The sequence below is a fragment of the Neofelis nebulosa genome, chromosome 10, assembly GCF_028018385.1.
Source record: "Neofelis nebulosa isolate mNeoNeb1 chromosome 10, mNeoNeb1.pri, whole genome shotgun sequence".
Taxonomy (NCBI): domain Eukaryota; kingdom Metazoa; phylum Chordata; class Mammalia; order Carnivora; family Felidae; genus Neofelis; species Neofelis nebulosa.
In genome coordinates, this window is record NC_080791.1 from 76,092,186 (window position 1) to 76,101,660 (window position 9,475).

Consider the following 9,475-nt stretch of genomic DNA (forward strand, 5'->3'; position numbering starts at 1 on the left):
TTCACCATTCTAGATGCTAATAAGAACATTTGTGATTCATAGGAAGAGGTCAAAATGTCAACATGAACAGGAGTTTGGAAGAAGTTGATTCCAACCCTCATGGATGATTTTGAGGAGTTCAAAACTTCAGTCGAGGAAGTAACTGCAGATGTAGTAGAAATAACAAGAGAACAGAATTAGAAGTGGAGTCTGAAAATGTGACTTGCTGAAATCCATTATAAAAGTTAGGCTGAGGACTTCCTTAATTTTTTTAAATGTTTATTTATTTTTGAGAGAGAGTATAAGCAAGAGTGGGGGAGGGGCAGAGAGAGAGGGAGGGACACAGAACTCGAAGTAGGCTCCAGGCTCCATGCTGTCAGCACAGAACCCAACGCAGGGCTTGAACTCACAAACTGTGAGATCATGACCTGAACTGAAGTCGGATGCTTAACCGACTGAGCCACTGAGGCGCCCCTGAGGACTTCTGTCTTATGGATGAGCACAGAAAGGGGTTTCTTAGATAGAATCTGGTCCTGGTAAAGATTGTTGAAATGACAACAGAGGATTTAGAATACTCCATAAAGTTAGCTGATAAAGCAGAATTTGTGAGGATCGACTTTAATTTTGAAAGAAGTTCTATAGGTAAAATGCTGTCACATAGCATCACATACTACAGAAAAGTTGTAAAGGGAAGAGTCAATCATTGTGGCATACTTCATTGTTGTCTTAGTTAAGAAATCGCCACAGCCACTCCAACCTCAAGCAACCACAACCTGATCAGTCAGCGGCCATCAATATCATGGCAAAACCCTCCACCAGCAAAAGGATTAGACATGATGCTATTGCACACTTAACAGACTACAGTAGAGTGTAAACATAACATATGCACCAGAAAACCAAAAAAATTCATTTGACTCGCTTTATTGCAGTGGCCTGGAACTAAATCCACAATACCTCTGAGGTATGCCTCTGTAAGTTTTACATGACACAGGAGCCTTCATAAGGAAGTAAATGAAGACCCAAAGAAACAAACCTGAGGTTTTTATGTGAGGTTTGACGAAGAACGGAAAGTTGTAGGAAGATGTGGTCGGACAAAGATAAGCTAAGTGTAGTTAACTAGGGAAACTTAGCAAGGCGTGTTTGTTTGAGGGCTACCTTTTCTGTGTTCCTTCCATTTTGGGAGATACTATATTCCTTTTCTCCCAGGACAGAAGAGACCCTCTCACATGAGGGTTTTATGACCTATTTTGGAGGAAAGTCAGTTTTTTTCTGAAAGAAAAAATCATAAGAACAGATGAAATACGTGTTTGCTCTAATGACCACTGTTGAACACTGTGGGTTCACCCGTGTACTGACAAGCAACAAGTCACAAGCAGAGCTAATGAAATAGAAAAAAGGGAGGGAGGAAGAATTCTTCCTTCACATGCCATTTCTCAATTCCCTTCAGCTTGAATATGCCAGGATGCTGCATTTTAGGGTAGCATATCCTGAACCTGATTAGAAGTAGTAATAACATCTGTGGGTTTTGATATTATGTAATGAAATGTGTGAATATTTGAAAGACTTACATAACTCAGTGAACTAATATTCCCCCACCCACCCAAAATGCATAATGTTACAAATACCTGAACCAGAAAACATACTGTAATAGACTAAATGCAGAAGCAACTATGAGAATCCAGGTGTATTCTACTAAACCAGAGAATAAGGTGATTTGTAAAAATGTTACTAAATATTTTTTGTCTTGAAAAATACAAAATTTATAGAAAACTTATTTCCATAAAATATGTTATTTCTGTTAACATGGGTTTATTATTTAGTGAATTAATAACCAAATATTATAAATGTTTCTCAGTTTTAATTTCTACTATGGTAAAATACCAATAGATGTAACCCACATGAGCAAAAGCTCTTTGGAGTTCTTAATAATTTTTAAGAATTTGTAAAGGGGTCCTAAAACCAAAAAAGTTTGAGAACCACTGACTTAGATTATTTTAAGAGCCTCTTTTCTGCTTCTGACCCATTTCAGCCTTCCCGCTCCTATCCCCAGTATTTCAGCCAAGGAAATCCTCTTAACATAGAAATCAGTTATTCACTTACTCAAACACTCTAAAAAGCTTCTCATCTTGCTCAGAGTAAAAGCTGAAGTCCATACATTCACCTACAAAGCCCTACTGACTCATCTCCATTCCCGCTGGCTTTCGTGCCCATCCTCACTCTTGATGGGCACACTTCCATCTGAGGCTGTTCCTTCTGCCTAGAAAGCTCTTCCCACAGATGGTCACCTGACTCCCTCGTCTCCTTCAGGTCTGGGCTTAAGAGTCACTTTCTCAACAAGATTTCTCTCACTGGCCAATTTAAAGTTGGCAAAAACACAGGCCCACACTCCCAATTCCCTTCCCTCCTTCATTTTTCTCATGGTACTTATTGCCATCTAATATACTGTTTTATCAGTTCATCCTTATTATTTTTCTTTCTCCCTCCTCTATCTGCTGAATGAAAGCAATTGTGAGAAATAAGCCCACTGCCCCCAATCAAAGGACGAACATGGAGACTCTGAGTGAAACCAGGGTTTAATCAATGTTCTCGCAATGGCAGGTGTGTGATGGACAAGCACACTGGGGGCAGTTACAGCAGGCAATTTATCTCCTAGGCGAAGTCCCTGCCCTGATTCCTCATTGGCTGAGTACTACAGAGGTTACAGCCTTATCTGGGAGGTGCCGCAGAGACTTCAGTTCTTTGGCATACTCGTTGCAAAGCCCACGAAAAATAAGCCTGCAAAATGGATACGTCGGGGAGAAGAACCAGAAGCGAAGTGTCTAAGGGTTTGGGACTCCATTGTGGTGGGCGGGGCGGGGCGGGCCAGGGGGAGTGTTGCACATATTTCTAGTAGGCTGTAAACTCATTGCTAACTAGACAGCACAGCTTTTATTTGGTATTTCTGAAAATTAATCTTCTCACTTCTCACAAAATGAATACAGCCTCTAATGACCAATAATCTAGGCTGGTAATTTGTTAATCAGTGATACCATGGCAGTTTTTCCTCTTCCATTACTTATTTTATTATCTATGAATTAGTTTATTTTGCTTCTCTGAATTAGGAAACCTTTCAGGTGTCAGTACTGCACGTTTAAATGTTTCTTTTTTTCTCAACCACAGTGATGTTTTAAAACTTCAGAGCCTAAAACCTCAAACGGGTTTGAGCCAATTAAGAAAAACCCTTAATTTGCATATGGATGGCTCATTTAGGCAGCATATACACGTTTAAATGACTTTGGGGTTTTTAGTATAGTTGACCCACAATGTTACATTAGCTTCAGATGTACACCATGGTGATTCCACAAGCTTATACATTATGCTGTGTTCACCACCAACAGCATCATTGACTATTTCTTATGCTGTGCCTTTTATTCTCCTGACTTAGTCACTGTGTTTCCCACGTGCCCTAATTTAAATGGTTTTTTATTTACTTGCATGTTGATCCTTTTCAAAAAGTAGATAATTTGGTATATTGGCAGACACTAATTCTGCTGTATTAGTTAAGTGTGTGAAAACTCATAGGTATAGTTTAAACTTCCTTTAAAAAATCAAATGTATTATTTCTAGATTCTCTCCCTCTCTCTGCCCCTCCCTCACTCATGCTTTCTCTCTCTCAAAATAAATAAATTTAAAAAGTGGGGGGTGTGCCTGGGTGACTCAGTAGGTTTAGTGTCTGACTTCGGCTCAGGTCATGATTTCACGGGTTCATGAGTCTGAACCCCCACCCCCGGCCATCGGGCTCTGCACTGACAGCGTGAATCCTGCCTGGGATTCTCTCTCTTCTCTCTCTGCCCCTCCCCCACTCATGCTTTCTCTTTCTCTCAAAATAAATAAACTTTAAAAAAAGATCAAATATATTATTTCTGAAACATAATATTATTTCACTTATTTATTTCATTTTTTAAATCTTTTATTTATTTTTGAGAGAGAGAGACAGAGTGAGAGCAGAGGAGGAACAGAGAGAGAGGGAGACACAGAATCCGAAGCAGTCTCCAGGCTCTGAACTGTCAGCACAAGCCCGACGCGGGGCTAGAACGCACCAACCGTGAGCTCATGACCTGACCGGAAGTCTGACGCTTAACCGACTGAGCCACCCAGGCGCTGCTATTTCACTTATTAATAGGTAAGAAAACGAGGAAAAATTATGAGTCACTCCAAAAATTTATTCAACACATGGCTACATAAACTAATATCAATAATTAGGAATAGTTTAATGAGAAATCTTGACCAGAAAACTTTTTTAAACCTTAATGAAGTTTTATACCAATGGTGACAACAAGAATTTCTTTTAAAGTGGTGTTTTTATTCCCATCTCTCTCCTAAATGTTTTTGAAAGAATAAAACCTTTTGCATAGTTTAAGGAGTGCTTTTGAAGTGTTTTCAGAAAGCAAGCAGGATATGTTGTTTTCTTTTTAGAACTGGAGCTGAGACTATGTGAACATGAGTGGAGCCCCAGGTCTTTCTGTCATAAGTGTGTGTGTCTCCAATGATGCTCCTGCTGGGACCCTAATGAGATTTATTCCCCTTACACCTTTGTCTGCCCTGGCTCTTCATGCTGCTATATGGTGTTTGGTTTAATGAGATAACTCCTGTGATCCAGGGCAAAAAAAAAAAAGAGAGAGAGAGAGAGAGCCTATCTTTTCCTTAAATGGACAAAAGGATAGCTGAGGGAATTCAAAATTATGTTCTCTGTTTGCTGTCATTTTATGTGACCAACATTTGATGGCAATCTTGAGTATTCTGAGCCAGGAAAATGATCGTAGCCACTTAATCTCAAAATCTCAGCCATGGCTAGGCAGACTGCATCTCACAGAAGTCTATTTGGTCTTAATGTAGAAAGACAAGACAGCAGCTGGGAGGTGTCTGGGGTGGAGTGCAGAAGAGCCGAAGAGAGGCTAGGAATTCTAAAATTCTTTTTATGAAATAACTTGAAACAATCTAGGGTCGATGGAACAAGCAATAAAAGTATATATGTAAAATGTTTAGAGCAATTGGAAAGGTTATGGTAATGGAAGTAAGTGAAATCCTCTTCTGTCATAGAGAAAGGAAACAGATGATGTCTAAGATGAATGAATAAAAAAATAGGGATAATAAATACATTATTTAGGAAGGCAAAAGTGACCACAAGAAAATTTTTAAACAAATTATTTAACAAATTTAAAGAGGTTGGTTCTGAGGAGGGGTTGGGTTGGAGAGGACTGGAGCAAGGGAATCTTGTTTTATTATTTTTATAATCTCTTGTACTCTTTGATTTTATAACCGTGTGTGTGTATACATATATACATATGTATATATATGTATATATACATATATATAAACATTTTTATAAAAAATATATTTTTATATATAGTATAATAGATATAGTAAAAATGAAATAGGTAGCAAATCTGACTTTGGTAGTCAGCTTAGGGCTGGAGAGAGAGAAGGAACAGGGTCTGGGATGTCTGGCCAAGGGGCTGGTATGGTATATCCACTTTTGCTGTTGGCGTCGTGCAGGTGCGGATGATGAGCGTAAGGATTTGCGGGCCTGCAGTAGTCCTGGTATCTTGGACTTCCTGTCCAGATGTGGATGCAAGGCAGGTAAAAAAGTCATGATGGTAAAGACCATTATGCAGTGCAGTTTCAAAACTCAGTTATTTCCACATCCTTCAGATGGCCTAAGGAAATGGTCCTATGGTGGCCAAGTTACCTTTGGAGGATTCTAGACACGAAATAGCTTTGGAGAGAGTAGGCCCCCTCTCTCTGCCTCAGCCCCATAACAAGTCATACTTCAGAAAAAGAAATTTTGATTTTGTGCTTGCTGCTTATGCTGGAGTTGGAACAGATACATGGCTCTTCACAACTTGTCGGTTCAGAAATCTTCTCTACTGGTAGCTTTAACCACTTGTCCCCAAAAGCAGATCTGCATGTTCCGGGGAGCTTTATAGAAAGTGCAGATCTCTGGGTATCATCCCAGGAGATTCTCTGCTGGAGGTCTTGAATAGCATCAGGAACCTGTAGGAATTCTGATGTGTAGTCAGATGTGGGAGCCACTGCTTTAATCCAGTCTGGTTTATGTAGCCCGCACAACAATCTTTTTTTTTTTAATGTGTCTATTTTTAAATTTTTATTATTTTATTTAGAAATTTTTTATTTAATTTATTTTATTTAATTTACATTCAAGTTAGTTATCATATAGTGAAACAATGATTTCAGGAGTAGATTCCTTAATGCCCCTTACCCGTTTAGCCCATCTCCCCTCCCACAACCGCTCCAGTAACCCTCTGTTTGTTCTCCATATTTAACAGTCTCTTATGTTTTTGTCCCCCTCCCTGTATTTATATTATTTTTGCTTCCCGTCCCTTATGTTCATCTGTTTTGTATCTTAAAGTCCTCATATGAGTGAAGTTCTATGGTATTTGCCTTTCCCTGACTAATTTTGCTTAGTATAATACTTTCCAGTTCCATCCACGTAGTTGCAAATGGCAAGATTTCATTCTTTTTAATTGCTGAGTAATACTCCATTGTATATATATCCACATCTTCTTTATCCATTCATCCATCGATGGACATTTGGGATCTTTCCATACTTTGACTCTTGTTGATAGTGCTGCTATAAACATTGGAGTGCATGTGTCCCTTTGAAACAGCATACCTGTATCCCTTGGATAAATACCTAGTATTGGAATTGCTGGGTTGTAGGGTAGTTCTGTCTTTAATTTTTTGAGGAACTTCCATACTGTTTTCCAGAGTGGCTGCAGCAGTTTGCATTCCCACCAGCAGTGCAAAAGAGATCCTCTTTCTCCACATCCTCGCCAACATCTGTTGTTGCCTGAGTTGTTCATGTTAGCCATTCTGACAGGTGTGAGGTGGTATCTCATTGTGGTTTTGATTTGTATTTGTCTGCTGATGAGTGATATTGGGCATTTTTTCATGTGTCGGTTGGCTATCTGGATGTCTTCTTTGGAGAAGTGTCTATTCATGTCTTTCTTCGCCGGATTATTTGGTCTTTGGGTGTTGAGTTTGATAAGTTCTTTACAGATTTTGAGTACTAACCCTGTATCTGATATGTCATTTGCAAACACCTTCTCCCACTCCGCCAGTTGCCTTGTAGTTTTGCTGATTGTTTCCTTCGCCGTGCAGAAGCTTTTAATTTTGATGAGGTCTCAATAGTTCATTTTTGCTTTTATTTCCCTTGCCTTTGGAGATGTGTTGAGTAAGAAGGTGCAGTGGCCAAGATCAAAGAGGTTTTTGCCTGCTTTCTCCCCAAGGATTTTGATGGCTTCCTGTCTTACAGTTAGGTCTTTCATCCATTTTGAGTTTATTTTTGTGTATGGTGTAAGAAAGTGGTCCAGGTTCATTTTTCTGCATATTGCTATCCAGTTTTCCCACTTGAAGAGACTGTCTTTATTTCATTGCATATTCTTTCCTGCTTTGTCAAAGATTAGTTAGCCATACGTTTGTGGGTCCATTTCTGGGTTCTCTATTCTGTTCCATTGATCTGCATGTCTATTTTTATGCCAGTACTATACTGTCTTGATGACTACAGCTTTGTAATACAGCTTGAAGTCCGCACACAACAATCTTAAGGAATAGAAGACCAAAGCTCAAAAGCACAAAGTCATTTTCCCCAGATCATACTTAACAGTGAAGTCAGCATTTTAAGCATATGTGCCTCCAGTGGTGTGCTGGTAGACGTTTAACATCCAGTCTTCCTAAAATAGACCTCTTCCCCTCAAAAGAACCCTGATGTGGAGGCTTTGTTGATTCTGGTGTTGTCAATACCCTTGCTGCAGCTAATTTCAAGTTACCAGCATGCCATCAGTGAACATGGAGCTGGGAAGAGATGCTCAAGAGCACCAGAATATTTCTACCATATAGATACAATGATCTAAGTAGATGTATAGCCATAATCTTAAGAGCCTAGTTTATAGTAAAGTGTGGTAAAATAATGAGGAAGTGGTAAGTCTTGAGTAACCATTACCTGTGTAATATAATTTATTCAATTGTAAGTTTAATTTTTAACAATGAGTTGAGCCACTGGCTTTCACAATCACCTGAAAATCTAACAGCTGGCTCTCACAAGCTGACACAAGTCTGTATGCCTGACTCAAAAGCCCTCTGTACTAGTGTTTAACAGCATGCGGTCTGTGGAATACAAGTTCTTTAAAATCTCTTCTGAAGCAAGATTTTAAAGGTCAAATATGTTTGGAAAGTGCTGCATAGTTGATTTGCTTTTTTTTTAAGTTTTTATTTATTAGAGAGAAAGAGAGAGAGAGAGAGAGAGAGAGAGAGAGAGAGAGAGAAAATGAGTGGAGGGAGGGCAGAGAGGGGGAAACAGGATCCCAAGAGGGCTCTGTCCTGATGACAGACAGCCTGCTGCGGGGCTTAAGCTCATGAACCATTAGATCATGACCTGGCCTGAAGTCAGACACTTACCCAACGGGGTCACCCAGGTGCCCCTGATTTGCTTTTTTGAAAATCTGCCATTTAGATTGGTGTATTGTAGTCCCTAAGAAGTGCTGGAGTAAAGAGACCTATTAACCTCAACCCCAAGTTTCCCTTTGCATGAGACATCATTCACCATCCTGAGGGATGGTGGCTCCTTCGAATCCACTTTGGGACATGCTATACATCTGGGGCACTCCTAGCCAAGTGATTAAAGCACCAGCTCTGGAGCCAGACAACCTGAGTTTGAATCCTAGTTCCACCATTTACTAGTTGTAGGTCTTTGGGCAAATATAAATTGTCTTCGTTTCCTTATAATAATAATAATTCCTATTTCATATGGTCGTCCCCAGGATGAAGTGAGTTAGCGTGTATGTAAAGTGTTTAGAGCAATGCCAGGCACCTGAGAAGTGCCACCTGGGCACATGCCATGGTGATCATTATTCTCCTGCCCTTGGCCTCCAGCCAAATCCCGTCTCCCCAAATCCTCCATCGCCCCGCCTCTCAAGTTTCCCAGCAAGTGGTATGAAAGAAGGCAACAGAAGGGGAAGAAAACATCTCTCGACATTCTTGCCTGAGTTCGAAGCATTTCTAGCCACCCTAGAAGGACTTAGGATTTGTCATTTTCTTCCCAGAACCTGCCAGTTCAGACTGTGATTTTAGATTTTACATTTAAATTAAAATGCTCTTAATTAGAAACCACTTAGATATCCTGTCACACTGATTAGAGGGGAATTTTCTCTTGCCATCAAGAAAATAATGGTGACTTTATAGCAGGCCTCTTCCTTCTGAGTCAGCATTGTCAGGAACAGGGACTGCCACCCTTCACAGAAGACTGGTTCCAGGTTCTGGCCTTCCTAGTTCTGTCACATCCATGGCTTCTCCCCGGTCACCTGAAGGGCATGAACCCCTCTGATGCTTTGCCTTCTTGCCAACTTAGTCAACTGCATTCTGCCTGAGTAAAGGGGATGGTGATGAGGTGACAGCATACCGATTCCACAAAGCTGGGTTGGGAGAAGCTAGTTTTTAC